The sequence below is a fragment of the Pimephales promelas genome, chromosome 18, assembly GCF_988280905.1.
Source record: "Pimephales promelas chromosome 18, fPimPro1.hap1.1, whole genome shotgun sequence".
Lineage (NCBI taxonomy): Eukaryota > Metazoa > Chordata > Actinopteri > Cypriniformes > Leuciscidae > Pimephales > Pimephales promelas.
Window position 1 is genome coordinate 14057442 of NC_142786.1, and position 23513 is coordinate 14080954.

Consider the following 23513-nt stretch of genomic DNA (forward strand, 5'->3'; position numbering starts at 1 on the left):
CCAAACCGTTCGAGATATCAAAAATCCCCTCGCAAACTTTCATCCTCAATGTCTTGACTTCATGCTGACCGAGTTTTGTCGAATTTGGATCAAAGCTCTAGGAGGAGTATTTAACATTCCATTGCGAGCGTTTTACAAACAAACCTCAATAGCCGACTTCCTGTTGGGCTGGGGTAAAAAGTAAAAGCGCGAGGTATAGATGAAACTATGAGATCAACATGTGCACCGAGTTTCATATTATTATATACAAACGTGTTTGAGTTATGGACCAAGTGTTCGGACCCCGTTCCAGGGGGCGCTGACGAGCCGCCCTGCCACGCCCGGGTACCAGCTTCAGCCCGGCTCTGATGGCCGCGGGTTCTGACCCATGTGCAAAGTTTCAAGAGTTTTCGAGCACGTTAAAGGCCATGGTGCAGGTTTTTTTTTTTTCTTTTTTGGCAATTTTCTAGTTGGTAATAAACATTTAAACAGTTATCCATTGTATCTGATGTTGTAGGGTACTCAAAAATTAAAATATAACACGGAAAAGTGGGTGAAATGTTAGCTTTTAGCTAAAGCTAAGCGAGGATTCTTATTTCTCCCACAATGCATTCCATGACGTCACATGAGGCACTCGCTGACTGTTGGACGACAGACAGCCCCGCGGCCCGCCTACCATTTTGAGGGAGAGTGATACGAGGAGTTTAAGTTAGCTAGCTAGTGAAGCAGTGACACTGGCAGTGACAGATTTATAAGTAAATATAGATAGATAGATCTTCCGAAGCTGGGTGCAGTTTGTCAAGATTAGGCGAGCAGATTTTTCAGCTAAGTTAACGTTAGCTCTGTCGCCGCCTACTCGAGAATATGCAGCGCGCATTTCAAAGAGGAGGATACCCACTCAGGGGATACCAAGATGGTCTTACTTCACTTGGATTAAAGAGTGAGAGGAGTGCTAAATTACTTCCAACCGCACTGCCGTCTGTGAACGCAAACTTCTCTGCTTGCCCTGTCCCGAGGTCGAGAGACACCGTCTGCCGCAAGCGAGAAATTGCCACGGTAAGCATCATGGTAACGTTAATGTTTACAAGCTGCATGTTAGCTAGCTCTGTGTGTATTTTGTATAACTACCGTGTTCCCTTTGACATAATAGCCTTCACTACAAGCACGATCACTATGACATTAGAAGAGCATTTTTCGTGATTCACGAATTTGAGCCAAAACAAAATTGCCCAGAAGTAAATGTCCATATTGTCATGAAGGCTTCGTGGCTAGTGTTTGGATCAGTGGTGATGATCATCAAGCGGTTTTCGCAATCGTGTGTTTGCGTTTTGTTATAACGTTAGACTGCTACTGTTCTCTTTTTTTTTTTTTCATTGACCGTGTCGTCAGGGCTGTAGTGGAGGCTAAATGCAGTTTACCTGCTGAAATTAGGTCAGAAATAGTTTATCCACTTTTCACTTCAGAGTTTAGCTAAGTTACCTCTCAGTAATTCACTACCTCACAGAGTTTATGTTACTAACTTTACCACGTGTATTACCACTAGTATTGTATAACATTTAATAGTAACATTCAAATCATCAAATATGGTCTGCATTTTTTTATTTTTTAAAACATTTAGTAGTGCATATTAGGGTCCAATGGGTAATCTCCCTGGCAATCTCATAACATTCTGTTTACTGTTTATGTTTGCTATAATTCATATGCAGGACAATTTCATGTTTTTCCATTAGTGGCAATGATCTTTATACAGTATTATTATTATGTCTGCAGGTTATGCAACATCATTAATGAAGGCCCTTCGGGAAAGCTACACCAATTCACCTGCGGCTCTTCGAGAGGTTAGCACCAGTTTGTCCCCATCGCCCCATCGCAACATCCTTCAAACAGGTTCCTGAGGAGGCCGTCAGCCTCTACCTAGCCCGGCAGTCACGCTTCAAGAACCTAATTTCACATTATTTTCTTTCCACAGACAAGTCCAATGGTTTAGTTGTATTTATTTATTTTAGTTGTTAGTTATCTTCTTTCCTTCTGTCCCTGTCATCTCATTTAGTTTCTTTGGTTTTACTTTGCACAAAATCATCACTTTTTTTTATTAGGCTATTGATTCCCGTGATCTTGTTTATAAATTCCGATTCAGCCATTAGCCTACCTTCGTGATCACGCAAAGCGGTCTGAAGAGGTGGTCTGTTCAGAATTACAACCAACATAAAATATAAGTGTGCATGTACAAATTTGCAGTAATGTTCGGTAAAAATAAACTTTATTAACATAAAATGAAACCGGAGAGATAGTTAATGATCCATAACTGTTAACGGGATTAATTTCAGCATGGCTAATGTGCCCCTTCTTCCTACCCTAATCATGGACTAAACCATATCAGAAAACACATACAAATACATGTATTTGATGTACAGTACACATGTATATTTGAATCACACATAACTAACCTTAACCCATAAACATAATATATTAATTGTGTGTGTGTATATATATATATACACACACACACACACACACACACACACAATTCATTTATTTAAATGGGTTAGGGTTATGTGTGTATATATGCATAGGCCTACATACATACGTGAATATATTATAAATAATATATACTTCAGGTTACCATAAGTTAGCTAACTTTAATGAAGAGTTGGTCATGTAAGCTATAGCTTGCTGCAATTAATGCATTATCTTCCAATAAGCATTAACTAAAACTGGCTACATAAAATGTACTGACTAGATTCACGAGAGGTCGGCTAATGTGTGTAAAAGTAAAACAATACAGTAATTTCATTAATTTACCAGCTCCACGACACGCGTTAGTTCCTCATTCCAGAGTTCCTATGGCGGTCTATGGGAGTGTCGTAACTCTCTCTCTCTATGGCTCTCTGGACTACACTATTACAGGCTAAAGATTTTTTGTATAGAGTTGTTTACTTAAAACCTGTGTCTTTGTTCAGTAATCTTTGTCCTTGTTCAGAAAATGTTTAGTAACCATTACAAGCAATGCCAATAAACTGTTTTATTCTTATAAAAAATCATGTGTTCTGTGTACTTTATAACATTTTGAGGGCAATTGGGTGATGACAACAGAATAAGCAATTATATTTTTAAATAAATTTTCATCCAAACGAGGCGATTGAAAGCCCTGATAGGTCTGGTCACGACTTTGGAATTGTTGTCTGATGGTTGAAACCGCACGAGAGGCTTCTTCTGCTCTTGCTTAAAACACCATAAGCCCAGCATATAGCCTGTCTGTACTGTACTGGTATTGCCTAGGGATAAGTAGGAAAGATTCTTAAGTTTTAAACTCTGTAAGTAGGTTGGAAACGTCTCTGATTCATGTTTATTGTGTATGCAACACATCTCCTGTCACCTATAGCTGTTGTTCATGAACATACTCATGCGTGCTGGTTTGAAGGGGACCATTATCTTGCATGAAGTGTGAGTATGCTATGTGTAGCACAAATGGATTCAGGCATTATGCCTCATATCCAGAATGCTGGATATGTACACGTTACATCTGTATCAGTATATTTAAAGTAGCCTGCCTCCTCTGTATGGATAGAAAATTGTTATATTACAAGACACAAATTCAGATAGGCTTCTCAGAGCCTGTTTTATTACAGGTTTGAATGAATGAAATGTCTCTTCTGTATTAGAAAAATAAATATATAATTATTTTAGGTTTGAATGAATGAAACGTCTCTTCTGTATTAGAAAAATAAATATATAATTAAGAAATAACTAAAATAAATACCTCCAAATGTAACAAAAATAGCTCTCACAAACTTACAAAAACGAACTAACAAAATGTATCTAGTTTTCTTCCTCCTTATCCTGTTTTTCCTCATGCTTGTTTGCCCATCTGATCTTTCCCAGAAGTTTTTTGAAAACCAGGACATTTTCATAATTAAAAAAATAAAATAAAAACAGCCAGGACAGGACGTGAAAACAGAAAATGTCCTGGTAAAACAGGACTGTTGGTCACCCTAACCAAGTCTAAAGTCAGTGGCGCGTTGCGTGTACTTTCAGATGCTATTTTATCCGCATGCTTGCAGATACAGAGTGAACAACGCGCATACACATAGTAGATGATTCTCTCATTTACAAATGATGCATTATTATAAGGAAAACTATTTAAACACGAGGGAAATCATTGTTGTGTTCATGATGACGATAGGAAAAATAGGCATAAAGCATACACATTTGCCCAAATTGATATGCATAACCGAAGCTTGTCCCATCCCCAATGTCACTTCTATTTCTTTTACAGCCCTGACGAGAACATCGATCTCCTCGGCTTTGAACCATCAGACTTTACTGTGAACCGATTCTGAAGCGCGCCGCTGCCTGCAGCCAGCCTGCAGCTGCGTCTGCCTCATGTGACGTCATCGCCGAGTCGCGTGAAAAATAACCGTCACTAAACAAAAACTACAAAAACGGGACTTTAACACCATTTTTGAGATATTTCTAACTTCATATACATATCTTAACTGCTTTATGTACCCATTAATCGACAGTAGTGTTTAACCTGCACCATGGCCTTTAAGGGCCCCAAAAATGCCCAAAAGGTTACAAAATAATAATAAATATAGCTGCGAGCAGCGATTGCGGGCCCAAGCCGGTGGCACCGCAACCCCGATGCCTTTAGTTACCCAAAGGCACTGGGATGGTGGTACCGCCGGCTTTGGCCCTTTATCGCTGCTCACAGCTATATTTATATTTAATATAAAGCCGGTGGCACCGCCACCTTGGTGCCTTTAGGGTTATTCTGTACGACGTGTAAAAACGTAACCCCCGCTTTGACTATCAAAAAGAAGTGTATTGTAGAGCTTGTATCAATGCGGACTCGATGCGCTGTGCGCTGTAACTCCATGTGGCTTTAAGCGCATCATTCTCCACTCGGGATGCGCATAAGCGTTTTGTGCCACACTGTACTGAGCCTTTCATATCATAATGCAGTGACGCAATGACAGATTATTAATTGCCTTTCTTGTTCTGTTCCATCTATTATATGTTGATAATAGATAGGACAGAGCACTAAAAACCTCAAACAAAGCACTAAAAACTTAAGCTGTTTGCTGTGTAGTCTGAGAATGAGCTGTTTGATTTGCACCCTCTTCCTCTTCACTGTCCTCCATAAAAACCAGCTATCCAGGTCCATGTTGTTCTAGAAAGTTTGTATGTTGCTGCCTCAATTAACATCTCTGCTATACATTTAAAACATGGCTATATCTAAAATAATTTATCTTTTTGATTTTTGTTATCTTGTTTTTCATGAATATTTTACAACAATACAAAGAGCAATGTGTATTTTCGATTAATATAGTTTGTAATGGCTTTTTTGTCATAGATTATAATCATATATTTTTTGGATTTGTTATTTATCTTTATAATGAAGTTGTCTGTATTAAGTAGATTGTGTTTAACACACACAAGAGTGATTTATTAGTTCAACACATAGTTATAGAAATTCTACTTTATCTAAAAAAAACCCTGCACTTTATACACACACACACACACACACAAATACATGTAAATAAAAAAACAAAAAAAAAACAAACATCAAATGTGTTTTTAGTCAGAGTATTATTTTATACAGAAACAAATATTTGTAATTCAGATAAGAATGAAGTTAGTGTTTTACAATCTTAAGGAAAACAAATATATTGAAATATAGCACATGAATTTTAAATTCATTCAACTTCAATTACAAATACAATCTTACTTTTATTTAAAGCAAACTATACATTTAAAAGATGGGGGTTATATGCCTATTTTGTCATTTAAAAATATTGTTATGCGAAATTGTTATGCAAAAAGACAAGGACTTAGAGACAAGGACTTGTAGGAAAAATCGCAGCCAGCCACACACACACACACACATAAACACAGACAACAGCCCTCCCCTCCCCACACAGACACCCACACCCACACACACACAGAGAGAGAGAGAGAGAGAGAGAGAGAGAGAGAGAGAGAGAGAGATAGAGAGAGAATCGCAGGGGAAATAAATCCATTCAAACTACAATATCTGACTTTCTGTTGCTCAGAGCGAATGACTTTAAATTGGAAAGTTGATCGGCTTGACGAGAACAATATACGTGGTAAGTTTTGTAACTGTAGGTAAATTGAGCAAAGTTATAAAACACTTTATGTGTCCTTTTTTAGTCATAAAATTCATTTCCTCGCCACGGCCAGACCGTTCGAGATATCAAAAATCCGTCCGGAATTGAGCATCCTCAATGTCTTGACTTCATGCACACCGAGTTTGGTTGTGATTGGTAAACACATGCGTTGTAATTTGATGTATTTCTCCTAGGACAATTATTCAAACAACCCATAATTCATAATTCATAAATAACTTCCATTTGAACTGTCATAAAACTTAGAGCACGAAAGTTGTTTGGCCTGATGTGATCTATAATTGTACCGAGTTTCATATTAATTCATGCAAGTGTGTTTGATTTATGGACAAATGTTCGAATCCCAGTCAAGGGGGCGCTGTCGAGCCGCCCTGCCACGCCCGGTTACCAGCTTCAGCCCGGCCCTGATGGCCATGGGTTCTGACCCGTGTGCAAAGTTTCAAGAGTTTTCGAGGATGTTAAGGCCCCCGAAAATGCCAGAGAAGTCGCACACAGCAAATAAAGGGTTAAAATTAACCTGACAGGCGCCCCTTCTCTCACTCACACAGAGGGACACTGAGAGACTGGCAAAATTCTGAGATTTTCTCTACATTCAAACAAACATATCTGACTTTCTGTGGGTCCTAGCTAATGAGTGTCAATTAGAAAGTTGTCCGGCTCGAGGAGTACAATATACATACCGATTTTTGTAACTGTAGATAAAACTAACAACCCCACTTTTGTCAAAAGGTGGCGCTACTGAGCCCTCACCACGCCCGTTTCTGAAACTTTGCACATGTCTACTGGCTAATAAATGTGATGTGTCTGTCGAGTTTCATGCAATTTAAAGCATGCTAAGGGTCTCAAAAGCATCCTAAAAGAATGGTTAAGTTTGATGCGTTGCCACGGCAACAGTTTCAAAGATATCAAGAATCCATTCACAGGTCTTCATCTGCTGTGTATTTGCAGTATACAGATTAAGTTTGAAGCAAATCGACTAAAAATTAAAGGGTGATTTCAAAACATTTTGAAAATGACACACTTCCTGCTGCCAGTTGGTGGCGCTATAACTTTGACTCACAATAGTCACATCCATGTGATCGTCCTCATACAGCGAACACACTGCTGAAGTTTCATCAAGATCGGTTGATGTATGCTGAAGTTATGACACACTTTCTGTTTCACGTTTCTCGCCATAATTTCGTTTCCTCGCCACGGCCAAACCGTTCGAGATATCAAAAATCCCCTCGCAAACTTTCATCTTCAATGCCTTGACTTCATGCTGACCGAAATTTCGTCGAATTTGGATCAGAGCTCTAGGAGGAGTATTTAAAATTCCATTGCGAGTGTTTTACGAACAACCCTAAATAGCCGACTTCCTGTTGGGCTGGGGTAAAAAGTAAAAGTGCGAAGTATATATGAAACAATGAGATCGACATGTGTACCGGGTTTCATAATATTATATACAAGCGTGTTTGAGTTATGGACCAAGTGTTCGGACCCCGTTCCAGGGGGCGCTGTCGAGCCCCCCTGCCACGCCCGGGTACCATCTTCAGCCCGGCCCTGATGGCCGCGGGTTCTGACCCGTGTGCAAAGTTTCAAGAGTTTTTGAGCATGTTAAGGGCCCCAAAAGTGCCCGAATAGTCGTTAGAAAAATAAAAGAAAAAAAAAAATATATAGCTGCGAGCAGCGATGGCGGGCCCAAGCCGGTGGCACCGCAACCCCGGTTCCTTTAGTTACCTAAAGGCACCCGGGTGGCGGTGCCGAAGGCTTTGGCCCTTTCATGATTAAATGTTAAAACGGCTTGCCATACTCTGTCATTTCGACTAGTCAAAATTATGTTACAGATATCTTAAATGATAATACAAACTATCCAAAATGTAATTAGGACTAGACAGAAAGACGTTGTTGATATCTACAATGTTAATTCCGGATAGGCAAACTTAGCTTTTAAATGTTAAAAGGGCTTGCCATACAAGGACGTAGGCTCAGAGAGAGGCTCACCATATTCAAACCAAAATATCGGACTTCCTCTTGGTCCGAGCTAATGACTATGTAATAGAAAGTTGTCCGGCTTGAGGAGTAAAATGTATATACCGATTTTTGTAACTGTAGATAAAACTAACAACCCCACTTTTGTCAAAAGGTGGCGCTATTTAGTCCTTGCACCATGCCCGTTTCTGAAACTTTGCACGTCTACTGGCTAATAAATGTGATGTATCTGTTGAGTTTCAAGCAATTTCAATTTCAATTTGACTGTTGAAAAGAAGTGCGCCGATTAGATACTCGGGATCGGTATCGGCTCTGACACTGCCATCTTTGACGAGGCTGATTCAAATTCTATATTGTGCATATACTATTCTATGTAAGGCACAAAGGCACAAAAACTTTCTAAAGTACCATAAAGTTTTTGTGTACTGTATTATAAGTGTTCTGAAGCTATTATGTGATATAGAAATTAATATTTAAGTCATTAAATTCAAGAACACGTAAACTTTTCCCTCTCTGCGCCTGTCAGTCATTCTCCATTCAGCATTCAAACAGCACGTCGCATTCGGTTACAGTCAATGATGAAACGATCTTCAAGATGATTCAATGTTAATCCTATTATACTGGGTCTTTAAGATAAAGGTCTAAAGGTCTATATTTTCGAATGAAGAAATTTTTTCTTGCTGGACTTTATTGCTGTAACTTAATCGTGTTACTTTCTACCGGGTGTCAGACGCTGTCGGTTAGATCACAACACTAGAGTCAGAGCACTATAATTGTTCTTCACGCACACAGTAACTGAAATTTAAAACCTTTAAAAGAAAAGGCTCAATAAACTATTGCATAGATATATAATGTATAATACACTGTTCATAAATATGTATTTCCTTTGTGCTTTGAACTTTTCAATACGGACTCAATGCGCTGTAACTTCATGTGGCTTCAAGCACATCATTCTCCGCTCGGGATGCACATAAGTGCTTTGTGCTGCACTGTATTAGAGCCGTAATATGATAATGCAGTGACGTAATGACAGATTATTAATTGCCTTTCAATTATATGTTGCTGCGTCATTAAACATCTGTCCTATGCATTTCAAACATTTATAGCAGCCATGGCTATATCTTTTTTAATGATTTTTGTTATCTTGTTTTTCATGAATGTATTTTTTAAAAATAAGAGCAATGTGTATTATCTATTATTAATATAGTTTATAATAGCATTTTTGTCATAGATTATGACAAAGTAATCATATGATCCACCAGCGAGGAACCAGCAGAACAGAGTGAACATTCTTTCTGTTTAGTTCAATCCTACTTAATAGGAATTTATTTAAAATGCTCGCTCTACTCCACACCATTAATGTCTTGTGCGGACATCCGTATTTTGACTTTCGGTTTTAAGTAAGCGATTTAAAAGCTCCCAAGTCCCAGCGGAGTCACACGTTGATTAACCGGTGGGAATATACACAATAGGCCTACCTGATATTGAACACAAGAGGGCAGTATAGCACTACGTATGACTCAGATTATTATTTTTTTATGAATTTTACAACAATTCTGGCTGTTTTTGAACGTAAACACAATTCTTAAATGAAAAAAGGGAAAAATTGGGGAAGTTATAATATTTGTATAATTTAATTTAGAAACAAATGATGTATAATTACATTTTTAGAAGATATGAGGCTTTTAGTGTTTACTTTTTTCACATTACTTTAATCTTTTGCCATAGTTGCACATGTCTACTGGCTAATAAATGTGATGTATCTGTTGAGTTTTAAGCAATTTCAAGCATGCTAAGAGTCCCAAAAGCATCAAAAAAGAATGTTAAAGTTTGTTTCGTTGCCACGGCAACAGTATCAAAGATATCAAAAATTCATTCACAGGTCTACATCTGCCGTGTATTTACATTATACAGATGAAGTTTGAAGCAAATCGGTTAAAAATAAGAGAGTGATTTCAAAGCATTTTGAAAGTGACACACTTCCTGCTGCCAGTTGGTGGCGCTATAACTTTGACTCACAATAGTCACATCCATGTGATCGGTCTCTTACAGCGAAAACACTGCTGAAGTTTCATCAAGATCAGTTAATGTATGCTGAAGTTATAACACACATCCTGTTTCATGTTTCTCGCCATAATTTCGTTTCCTCGCCACGGCCAAACCGTTCGAGGTATCAAAAATCCCGTGGCACTTTTTCATCCTTAATGTCTTGACTTCACGCTGATCGAGTTTCGTCGAATTTGGTTCAGTGCTCTAGGAGCAATAATTTAAATTCCATTGCATGTGTTTTAAACACAACCCTAAATAGCCGACTTCCTGTTGGGCTGGGGTAAAAAGTAAGAGTGTGAAGTATATATGAAACGATGAGATCTATATGTGTACCAAGTTTCATATTATTACATGCAAGTGTGTTTGATTTATGGACCAAATTTTCAGACCAAGTTTATTGACCAAGTTAATCTGATTAATAAACTAATTATATAAAACTATTGTCAATTCACTACAATTAAACTAGTTATATGCCTTTACTTATAAAAAATAAAAATAAAAACTTATTTAAAAAATACCAGGCTTGAGAAATGTATTTTCTTTATGCAGGTCATACACACAGCAGTGAAATGGTTAAGCCCCCTCTCCCTGCACACACACACACACACACAGACAGCCAGCCAGTCAGCCAGCCAGCCAAAGACACAGAGACATGTAGGCTCAGAGTGGCCATATTCAAACAAAAATATCTGACTTTCTGTGGGTCCTAGCTAATAAGTGTCAATTAGAAAGTTGTCCGGCTCGAGGAGTACAATATACATACCAATTTTTGTAACTCTAGTTAAAACTAACAACCCCACTTTTGTCAAAAGGTGTCGCTACTGAGCCCTCACCACGCCCGTTTCTGAAACTTTGCACATGTCTACTGGCTAATAAATGTGATGTGTCTGTCGAGTTTCATGCAATTTGAAGCATGCTAAGGGTCTCAAAAGCATCCAAAAAGCATCCTAAAAGAAGGGTAAAGTTTGATGCGTCGCCACGGCAACAGTTTCAAAGATATCAAGAATCCATTCACAGGTCTACATCTGCCGTATGTTTACATTATACATATGAAGTTTGAAGCAAATCGGGTAAAAATAAAAGGGTGATATCAAAGCATTTTGAAAGTGACACACTTCCTGCTGCCAGTTGGTGGCGCTATAACTTTGACTCACAATAGTCACATCCATGTGATCGTCCTCTTACAGCGAACACACTGCTGAAGATTCATCAAGATCAGTTAATGTATGCTGAAGTTATAACACACTTCCTGTTTCACGTTTCTCGCCATGATTTCGTTTCCTCGCCACGGACAAACCGTTCGAGATATAAAAAATCCCCTCGCAAACTTTCATCCTCAATGTCTTGACTTCACGCTGATCGAGTTTCGTCGAATTTGGATCAAAGCTCTAGGAGGAGTATATGACATTCCATTGCGAGCGTTTTACAAACAAACCTCAATAGCCGACTTCCTGTTGGGCTGGGGTAAAAAGTAAGAGTGTGAGGTATAGATGAAACGATGAGATCAACATGTGTACCGAGTTTCATATTATTACATACAAGCGTGTTTGAGTTATGGACCAAGTGTTCGGACCCCGTTCCAGGGGGCGCTGACGAGCCGCCCTACCACGCCCGGGTACCAGCTTCAGCCCGGCTCTGATGGCCGCGGGTTCTGACCCGTGTGCAAAGTTTCAAGAGTTTTCGAGCACGTTAAGGGCCCCAAAAGTGCCCAAAAGGTAGTAAAATAATAATTATTATAAATATAGCTGCAAGCAGCGATGAAGGGCCCAAGCCGGTGGCACCGCAACCCCGGTTCCTTAGTTACCTAAAAGCACCAGGGTGGCCATGCCACTGGCTTTGGCCCTTCATCGCGGATCACAGCTATATATATATATATATATATATATATACTGTATATATACATATATATATGAAGCCGGTGGCACCGCCACCCTGGTGCCTTTAGGTTTATTGTGCACGACATGCAAAATGTAACCCTGCTTTGACTGATGCAAGCTCTACAGCACAGTTTATAGTAAGAAAGAATATAGTAAGAAAGAAAAGTAAGCTGTTACTCTGAGATGGTTTGGGAAACAAACATTCATCATGTCGCATTGGTTTTAGTTACTTGTCCTCGAACAGAGCCCTAATCTGTTTATATTTCAGTTACACATTCTACATTGATTAAAAAAGAAAAATCAAATGTGTTTTTAATTCATACAGAAATAAAATATTTATAATTCAGCTGAGAATAAAGTTAGTTCAAATTTTAAGAAAAACAAATATATGATCTGAAATATAGCACATTTATTTTTAAATTCATTCAGGTTCAATTACCAAAAATACAATCTTAATTTAATTTAAAGCAAATAATAAATCTAAAATATATGGGTTATATGCATATTTTGTAAAAAAAAGAAAAAAAAAGAAAGAAAGATATATATCCAAAAACACAAGGCCTTAAACTTTAACAAGGGTGCAACTCTTATCACTACAACAAACATAGTCACACACACAAGTCAAGTCACTTACATTTTATATGCAATATTGACTTTTTAGATGCAATATTGACTTTTTTCTGTTTCAGCAGAGAAAATAGTTAAACAAAGATCACAGCGACCCATCGCGCATCTCAAAGCAATGTGTTTTCTCATTACTGAATGATTCAGCATTTTGAATCCATGACTCGTTCATTAAGACAGTCATCTGGCGACACCTTATGGTGATTTAGGGTTATGTTTAAAAGTATCGTTCTTTACAGCGATTTTTAATTGACTCCTGTTAAACCAATCTCGTAAAATTATTGTGTAACCGATTTAATTTGATCAGCCTTACCTAGGGTAACAGCCCTATAGTGTCTTATTATTCTAAATTATTGAATTTATTGATCAAATTTACTAATGAAAAATGAAGCATACATTTATTAAGACTAGGCTGCCCTGCAGATATTAGGCTACAATATGCAGATTTAAATATACCATTTATCAAATAATCTGTTTATTTTTAGGTTACACATTACATTGTTTAAAAAATAAAAATCAAATGTGACCCGCTCTGGTGAAATGAGTCGGAAGTTGCAACCTTCCATTTTAAGATATGGGCCGATTATGTGGAAAAACCATGAAATAACAAAAAAAAAAAAAAAAAAAAAATTTTTTTTTTTGCTAATTTCAAAGAACAGACATTCAAAAATAATCTCACAGGGTTTCGTAGTCGAGATAATTGAGTAAAGGTATTTAAATAACGATTAAAGTTGTCAAAGCTTTAAATTCGCTGAAATAAACATTGCTCTTCTCAACTCCCCTCGTCACCTCTGAGCATTTCCCGGGTATCCCCTGAAACGTTGAACTCACTGGAGGCTTCTAACCTAAACTGCGTGAGTATATTTATCTGCAAGAAGAATATAGCCTATGTAAGGCTGTAACGATCGCGACACTCAGATCCACTAACCTGTGTCGCGGTGTGAGAAGACAGAATCACGACACCGACACGTCCCTTCAACTCCCGAAGTTATCCTTCACGTCCAGACCCAATGCTAGCTACAACATCTTTAAATTACTATTAGTATTATTTGAAGTTAACATTAGCCTATAAAATACGTAGACTTACACCACAAAACTTAAATTATTACTATTTTTTTTTTAAATTGGGCAATTTCAGCATCCAATTCCCAGATAATTAAATATTTTAATAAATTGGCCTATGTGAACCACACTCCACAAACCAAAAGTAATACTCACCGGATGAAGAAGGGTTGACTCTCTCCAGAACATAAAATCTTTATTTTATTTTCCGTGTTCGCATTTATGAGGAAAAACAATCCGAACGTGACCGTTCTCTGGAAGCAGCACTAAAACTTTCACATAGCTTAAACATGCAAGCACAAAGCCTTTCTTTAAAGTAAATTTCGTTTTAAAATAATTATCTTAATTTAAATCAATGTTTCATCAACCAATTACTAGGATTTAATAATAAGAAATAAATTGCAGACAATAGGCTAGGCCTAATCACGACGCGGAGACGCGCGGCACGTGAACTGAAGCTTGTCTCATGAACCGAAAGTCAGCGTATAAGGTATCCTCACAGACATATATATTGAAATGTCTACTTTTAAACACAACCATTCAAAATGAAAGAAAACAGACTGCTCTCTGCTTATGTGGGCTAATCCGTATGAAAACTGAATTTCTCTCTGACTCCTCTTTAATCTTTCTGATTTTAGAAAATTTTTGTAAAAGTGACTTTTTAATTATTTATTTCAAAAAAATTAAAAATAAGTTGAGTTTCAGCCTCGTTAAATTGCATTTATATGTTAATCTATTTGGTCAAATTAAGCTATATAACATAAATAGTTTATCCCTTAAAATGCTATGGATTTTGAAAGATATCAAAAAAAAAAAAAAAAAAAAAAAACGGGCAAAAAAACTTTAAAAGCGATTTTCTTAGGTTTTCAATTGGAAAAAAAGGGCAGACGACCAGAATTCAAATCTGTATATCGTTACAACCATTCAAGGTATGACCAAGGTATCATTTGAAAGCTTACAGTGTCCTCTTTCCATTAATATCAAAATCTCAATTTTTAAATTTGGGTCACTGTGACTAATTTTGCTGGATCAGTTCGGTCACAAATGTGTTTTTTATTGTAGTATTATTTTATACAGAAATACATTATAATTATATATAATATACAAAATATAACCGTGGGCGCGATTAAACAGTGTTACAATAAAACTCAACATTGTGTTTTTTAAAAATAAATTCAAATAATACAAATCCCGAAATTGCGCTAATTTTAAAATTAAACTAAAACTCATGGCTGCACAAGCATTCATAACTGTGCGCGCCAACAGCGAGGAACCAGCAGAACAGAGTGAACGTTCATTCTGTTTAGTTCAATCCTACTTAATAGGAATTTATTTAAAATGCTCGCTCTACTCCACAACATTAATGTCTTGTGCGGATATCTGTATTTTGACTTTCGGTTTTAAGTAAGCGATTTAAAAGTTCCCGAGTACCAGCGGAGTCACACGTTGATTAACCGGTGGGAATATACACAATAGGCCTACCTGATATTGAACACAAGAGGGCAGTATAGCACTACGTATGACTCAGATTATTTTTTCTTCTTCTGAATTTTAAAACCTTTCTGGCTGTTTTTGAACGTAAACATAATTCTTAAATGAAAAAAGGGAAAAACTGGTTTAATTATAATATTTGTATAATTTAATTTAGAAACAAATGATGTATAATTACATTTTTAGAAGATATGAGGCTTTTAGTGTTTACTGTTTACTTTTTTGACATTACTTTAATCTTTTGCCAAAGTTGCACATGCCTACTGGCTAATAAATGTGATGTATCTGTCGAACTATCTGTATCTATCTGTTTCAAGCAATTTCAAGCATGCTAAGAGTCCCAAAAGTATCAAAAAAGAATGTTAAAGTTTGATTTGTTGCCACAGCAACAGTATCAAAGATATCAAGAATCCATTCACAGGTCTACATCTGCTGTATTTTTACATTATACAGATGAAGTTTGAAGCAAATCGGTTAAAAATAAGAGGGTGATATCAAAGCAGTTTGAAAGTGACACACTTCCTGCTGCCAGTTGGTGGCGCTATAACTCTGACTCACAATAGTCACATCCACGTGATCGTCCTCTTACAGCGAACACACTGCTGAAGTTTCATCAAGATCAGTTAATCTATGCTGAAGTTATAACACACTTCCTGTTTCACGTTTCTCGCCATAATTTTGTTTCCTCGCCATGGCCAAACCGTTCGAGATATCAAAAATCCCCTCGCAAACTTTCATCCTCAATGCCTTGACTTCATGCTGACCGAGTTTCGTGCCGTGTGTTTGAATTCTCTAGGAGGAGTATTGCACATTCCATTGTGAGCGTTTTACAAACAAACCTCAATAGCCGACTTCCTGTTTGGCTGGGGTAAAAAGTAAGAGCGTGAGGTATAGATGAAACGATGAGATCAACATGTGTACCGAGTTTCAAATTATTACATGCAAGCGTGTTTGATTTATGGACCAAGTGTTCGGACCCCGTTCCAGGGGGCGCTGTCTAGCCCCCCTGCCACACCCAGGTACCATCTTCAGCCCGGCTCTGATGGCTGTGGGATCTGACCTGTGTGCAAAGTTTCAAGAGTTTTCAAACCCGTTAAGGGCCCCAAAAGCCGCTAAGAGTCTCAAAATCATAAAAAAAAGAATTTTAAAGTTTGATGCGTTGCCACGGCAACAGTATCAAAGATATCAAGAATCCATTCACAGGTCTTCTTCTGCTATGTATTTACATTATACAGATTAAGTTTGAAGCACATCGGGTAAAAATAAAAGGGTGAGTTCAAAGCATTTTGAAAGTGACACACTTCCTGCTACCAGTTGGTGGCGCTATAACTCTGACTCACAATAGTCACATCCATGTGATCATCCTCTTACAGCGAACATACTGCTGAAGTTTCATCAAGATCAGTTAATGTATGCTGAAGTTATAACACACTTCCTGTTTCACGTTTCTCGCCATAATTTCGTTTCCTCGCCATGGCCAAACCGTTCGAGATATCAAAAATCCCCTCGCAAACTTTCATCGTCAATGCCTTGACTTCATGCTGACCGAGTTTCGTGCCGTGTGTTTGAATTCTCTAGGAGTAGTACTTCAAATTCCATTGCGAGTGTTTTATGAACAACCCTAAGTAACCGACTTCCTGTTGGGCTGGGGTAAAAAGTAATAGTATGAGGTATATATGAACGATGAGATCTATATGTGCACCGAGTTTCATATTATTACATGCAAGCGTGTTTGATTTATGGACCAAGTTTTCGGACCCCGTTCCAGGGGGCGCTGTCTAGCCCCCCTGCCACGCCCGGGTACCATCTTCAGCCCGGCCCTGATGGCCGCGGGTTCTGACCCGTGTGCTAAGTTTCAAGAGTTTTTGAGCATGTTAAGGGCCCCAAAAGTGCCCGAATAGTCGTATAAATAATAATAATAATAATAAATATAGCTGCGAGCAGCGATGGCGGGCCCAAGCCGGTGGCACCGCAACCCCGGCTCCTTTAGTTACCTAAAGGCACCGGGGTGGCGGTGCCGAAGGCTTTGGCCCTTTCATGATTAAATGTTAAAACGGCTTGCCATACTCTGTCATTTTGACTAGTCACAATTATGTTACAGATATCTTAAATAATAATACAAACTATCCAAAATGTAATTACGACTAGACAGAAAGACATTGTTGATATCTACAATGTTAAAACGGCTTGCCATACTCTGTCATTTTGACTAGTCACAATTATGTTACAGATATCTTAAATAATAATACAAACTATCCAAAATGTAATTACGACTAGACAGAAAGACATTGTTGATATCTACAATGTTAATTTCCGGATAGGCAAACTTAGCTTTTAAATGTTAAAAGGGCTTGCCATACACGGACGTAGGCTCAGAGAGAGTCTCACCATATTCAAACCAAAATATCTGACTTCCTCTTGGTCTGAGCTAATGACTATGAATTAGAAAGTTGTCTGGCTTGAGGAGTACAATGTATATAACGATTTTTGTAACTGTAGATAAAAATAACAACCCCACTTTTGTCAAAAGGTGGCGCTATTTAGTCCCTGCACCATGCCCGTTTCTGAAACTTTGCACATGTCTACTGGCTAATAAATGTGATGTGTCTGTTGAGTTTCATGCAATTTCAAGCATGCTAAGAGTCTCAAAAGCATCCTAAAATAATTTCAAAGTTTGAAGCTTTGCCACGGCAACAGTTTAAAAGATATCAAGAATCCATTCACAGGTCTACATCTACCGTATGTTTACATTATACAGATTAAGTTTTTCATCTGTTTTTCATCATTATACAGATGAAGTTTTTCATCTGTTTACATTATACAGATGAAGTTTTTCATTCATATTATTACATGCAAGCGTGTTTGATTTATGGACCAAGTTTTCGGACCCCGTTCCAGGGGGCGCTGTCTAGCCCCCCTGCCACGCCTAGGTACCATCTTCAGCCCGGGCCTGATGGCTGTGGGATATGACCTGTGTGCAAAGTTTCAAGAGTTTTCAAACCCGATAAGGGCCTCAAAAGCCATTAAGAGTCTCAAAATCATCAAAAAAAAAAGAATTTTAAAGTTTGATGCGTTGCCACGGCAACAGTATCAAAGATATCAAGAATCCATTCACAGGTCTTCATCTGCCATGTATTTACATTATACAGATGAAGTTTGAAGCAAATCGGGTAAAAATAAGAGGTTGATTTCAAAGCATTTTGAAAGTGACACACTTCCTGCTGCCAGTTGGTGGCGCTATAACTTTGACTCGAAATAGTCTAATCCATGTGATCGTCCTCTTACAGCGAACACACTGATGAAGTTTCATCAAGATATGTTAATGTATGCTGAAGTTATAACACACTTCCTGTTTCACGTTTCTCGCCATAATTTCGTTTCCTCGCCACGGCCAAACCGTTTGAGATATCAAAAATCCCCTCACAAACTTTCATCCTCAATGTCTTGACTTCTTGCACACCGAGTTTGGTTGTGATTGGTAAACACATGCGTTGTAATTTGATGTATTTCTCCTAGGACAACTATTCAAACAACCCATAATTCTCAACTTCCATTTTAATTGTCGTAAAACTTAGAGCACGAAAGTTGTTTGGCCTGATGTGATCTATAATTGTACCGAGTTTCATATTAATTCACGCAAGTGTGTTTGATTTATGGACAAATGTTCGAATCCCAGTCCAGGGGGCGCTGTCGAGCCTCCCTGCCACGCCCGATGACCAGCTTCAGCCCGGCCCTGATGGCCATGGGTTCTGACCCGTGTGCAAAGTTTCAAGAGTTTTCGAGGATGTTAAGGCCCCCGAAAATGCCAGAGAAGTCGCACACAGCAAATAAAGGGTTAAAATTAACCTGACAGGCGCCCCTCCTCTCACTCACACAGAGAGACACTGAGAGACTGGCAAAATTCTAAGATTTTCTCTACATTCAAACAAAGATATCTGACTTTCTGTGGGTCCTAGCTAATGAGTGTCAATTAGAAAGTTGTCCGGCTCGAGGAGTACAATATACATACCGATTTTTGTAACTCTAGTTAAAACTAACAACCCCACTTTTGTCAAAAGGTGGTGCTACTGAGCCCTCACCACGCCCGTTTCTGAAACTTTGCACATGTCTACTGGCTAATAAATGTGATGTGTCTGTCGAGTTTCATGCGATTTGAAGCATGCTAAGGGTCTCAAAAGCATCCTAAAAGAATGGTAAAGTTTGATGCGTTGCCACGGCAACAGTTTCAAAGATATCAAGAATCCATTCACAGGTCTACATCTGCCGTATACATTATACAGATTAAGTTTGAAGCAAATCGGGTAAAAATAAAAGGGTGATTTCAAAGCATTTTGAAAGTGACACACTTCCTGCTGCCAGTTGGTGGCGCTATAACTTTGACTCACAATAGTCACATCCATGTGATCGTCCTCTTACAGCGAACACACTGCTGAAGTTTCATCAAGATCAGTTAATGTATGCTGAAGTTATAACACACTTCCTGTTTCACGTTTCTCGCCATAATTTCGTTTCCTCGCCACGGCCAAACCGTTTGAGATATCAAAAATCCCCTCGCAAACTTTCATCCTCAATGCCTTGACTTCATGCTGACCGAGTTTCGTGCCGTGTGTTTGAATTCTCTAGGAGGAGTATTGCACATTCCATTGCGAGCGTTTTACAAACAAACCTCAATAGCCGACTTCCTGTTGGGCTGGGGTAAAAAGTAAGAGTGTGAGGTATAGATGAAACGATGAGATCAACATGTGTACCGAGTTTCATATTATTACATTCAAGCGTGTTTGATTTATGGACCAAGTATTCGGACCCCGTTCCAGGGGGCGCTGTCTAGCCCCCCTGCCACACCCAGGTACCATCTTCAGCCTGGCTCTGATGGCTGTGGGATCTGACCTGTGTGCAAAGTTTCAAGAGTTTTCAAACCCGTTAAGGGCCCCAAAAGCCGCTAAGAGTCTCAAAATCATCAAAAAAAAGAATTTTAAAGTTTGATGCGTTGCCACGGCAACAGTATCAAAGATATCAAGAATCCATTCACAGGTCTTCATCTTCTATGTATTTACATTATACAGATTAAGTTTGAAGCAAATCGGGTAAAAATAAGAGGGTGATTTCAAAGCATTTTGAAAGTGACACACTTCCTGCTGCCAGTTGGTGGCGCTATAACTTTGACTCACAATAGTCACATCCATGTGATCGTCCTCTTACAGCGAACACACTGCTGAAGTTTCATCAAGATCAGTTAATGTATGCTGAAGTTATAACACACTTCCTGTTTCACGTTTCTCGCCATAATTTCGTTTCCTCGCCACGGCCAAACCGTTTGAGATATCAAAAATCCCCTCGCAAACTTTCATCCTCAATGCCTTGACTTCATGCTGACCGAGTTTCGTGCCGTGTGTTTGAATTCTCTAGGAGGAGTACTTCAAATTCCATTGCGAGTGTTTTATGAACAACCCTAAATAACCGACTTCCTGTTGGGCTGGGGTAAAAAGTAATAGTTTGAGGTATATATGAACGATGAGATCAACATGTGCACCGAGTTTCATATTATTACATGCAAGCGTGTTTGATTTATGGACCAAGTTTTCGGACCCCGTTCCAGGGGGCGCTGTCTAGCCCCCCTGCCACGCCCGGGTACCATCTTCAGCCCGGCCCTGATGGCCGCGGTTTCTGACCCGTGTGCAAAGTTTCAAGAGTTTTTGAGCATGTTAAGGGCCCCAAAAGTGCCCAAATAGTCGTATAAATAATAATAATAAATATAGCTGCGAGCAGCGATGGCGGGCCCAAGCCGGAGGCACCGCAACCCCGGTTCCTTTAGTTACCTAAAGGCACCCGGGTGGCGGTGCCGAAGGCTTTGGCCCTTTCATGATTAAATGTTAAAACGGCTTGCCATACTCTGTCATTTCGACTAGTCACAATTATGTTACAGATATCTTAAATGATAATACAAACTATCCAAAGTGTAACGACTAGACAGAAAGACTTTGTTGATATCTACAATGTTAATTCCGGACAGGCAAACTTAGCTTTTAAATGTTAAAAGGGCTTGCCATACAGGGACGTAGGCTCAGAGAGAGGCTCACCATATTCAGACCAAAATATCTGACTTCCTCTTGGTCCGAGCTAATGACTATGTATTAGAAAGTTGTACGGCTTGAGGAGTACAATGTATATACCGATTTTTGTAACTGTAGATAAAACTAACAACCCCACTTTTAAGTATATATATGGTGCCTTTAGTGTTATTCTGCACGACGTGCAAAAACTTAACCCCCGCTTTTTTAAGTATATATATATATATATATATATATATATATATATATATATATAAAGAGGGTTATTCTGCACGACGTGCAAAAACTTAACCTCCGCATTGACTGTCGAAGAGAAGTGTGCAGAAGAGCTTGCATCAGTGAGGGCTTTGCAAAATATATATACATACAAACACACACACACACACACATATAAATGAGGTTAGTGTTTTACAATATTAAGGAAAGCAAATGTATTGAAATATAGCACATTAATTTTAAATTCATTCAGCTTCAATTACCAATTTGTAGTTTACCAATTTATCTTACTTTTATTTAAAGCAAACTATACATTTAAAAGATTAGGGTTATATGCATATTTTGTCATTTAAAAAAATACAAAATTGTTATGCAAAAAGATAAGGACTTGCAGAAAAAATCTACAGTCAGCCACACACACACACACATAAACGCAGACACCAGCAACCCCCCCCCCCCTCCCTCTTCCCCATACAGACACTGATAGAGACAAGATACACATCCAGTCAAGTCAAGTCACAGGCTATGTCAAGTCAAGTCAAGTCTTGTAGTAGGTTAAGTCAAGTGCAAGTCAAGTCACCTTATTATTTTAATTTTACATGCAGAATCTGATCTTAATAAAATGAAAAGACAAGATAAGTATTTGCCAGTAAATTACAATAATTTGCATTGTAAATACTCATGTTCAGTAAAATACACCATGGAATCAAACAAAATTGTAACTTCATAAAATTTTTTTTTTTTTCACTTCTGCCAACAGTGTGTTTGAAATGTTTTAAATTTTCAACATTGAGTCCATAAAACAAATAACAGCTTAACATCCTACAGACTCTCTGAACACCTTCCTCTCTCTCAAACACAGTTTACAAACAATATTAAACTTTGTTACATTTCTCCTCTCTCTCTCTCTCTCACACACACAGTGGCCGTTCTAGACCATTTCAACTGGGGGGGCCAAGCTGGGGCCAGTTGTACTGTTAGAGGGGCCAGTTACATTTAGACCTTATCATTTTCTGCACTGCACTGAATGCATAAATAAGCAAAATACCATGTTTATAATTATCCAACAATTTGCATTTGCATTATATTTTTACATTTGCATTACATATATCAGTCTGTATTTGAATTTCCATTTTATTTTTTTACATTGAATATACAGTATGTATATATATATATATATATATATATATATATATATATATAATTTTTACAAATTAATCTACAATTTTTGTGGGTTTTTTTTTTTTTTTTTGCAAAAAGATCAGCAAATTATCCTCTAAACTGGCCTTTTTAGGGGGCTTTCCTCTCAGGGTGAATGAGCTTTTTTATAATTGTTTTTTTCCTGACATCTTTGAAAGACAGAAGCAATAATTAATGCATCCTTGGCCAGGATATAATTATAAAATATGACATGATTTTAAAAGTGACCTATAATATCGACTATGCAATACACTTTAATTTATCTAGTGCTAATAAAATTATTAAGCCTATTTGGAGAGAGAGATGTTTATAATGTGACAATATGTCAGTCATCGTGATTCGTGTAATAAGATGACTAGGCCTAGACTACTTGTTCTGAGCAGGTGTTGTCAGTGAACAGGCTGTAAAACTGTTGTCTAAGTTACAGACTGATACTAATTAAATGGGAAACGAATCGATTACCTAACGTAACCTCGGTTCTCTCTAGATGAGGGAACGAGCATTGCGTAAGCTAGCTTACGCTACGGGAAAGATTCATCTTACATCAGTCAAGTTGTCATAGTTTTTGTCAAACAAGTTGTGAATTTGTTGTAACATTAAAACAGGAGATCATGACTTACTCCGTGCTCCAAGTGATGTTCGGAGCTCCAGTGATTAGTTTCATCTGTGGGACGGGTGAAGAAACTTTCGGAAGATGTTGTAACAGAATCATATGAACAATTCCAGGATATGCTTTTTTTCATTGGTTGTTGCGTTAAATTTTACCCAGATACAATAGTGCCCTGTTCTGATTGGCTATTAAGTAGCACTTCTCTTTTTTTGATTGG

At 38.1% G+C, this 23513-nt stretch overlaps 1 protein-coding gene and 1 long non-coding RNA gene across 2 annotated transcripts in view; one reads left to right on the forward strand and one right to left on the reverse strand.

Annotated features, from left to right (window-relative positions):
* fkbp10a (FKBP prolyl isomerase 10a) overlaps positions 1–23513 on the reverse strand; it is a 367658-nt gene that overhangs the window by 64690 nt on the left and 279455 nt on the right. The gene's annotated exons all lie outside the window — the stretch shown is intronic.
* LOC148970948 (uncharacterized) lies at positions 410–3017 on the forward strand. The gene is made up of 2 exons (XR_016147393.1): positions 410–1035; positions 1750–3017. It is a non-coding gene; the product is annotated as an uncharacterized LOC148970948 (long non-coding RNA).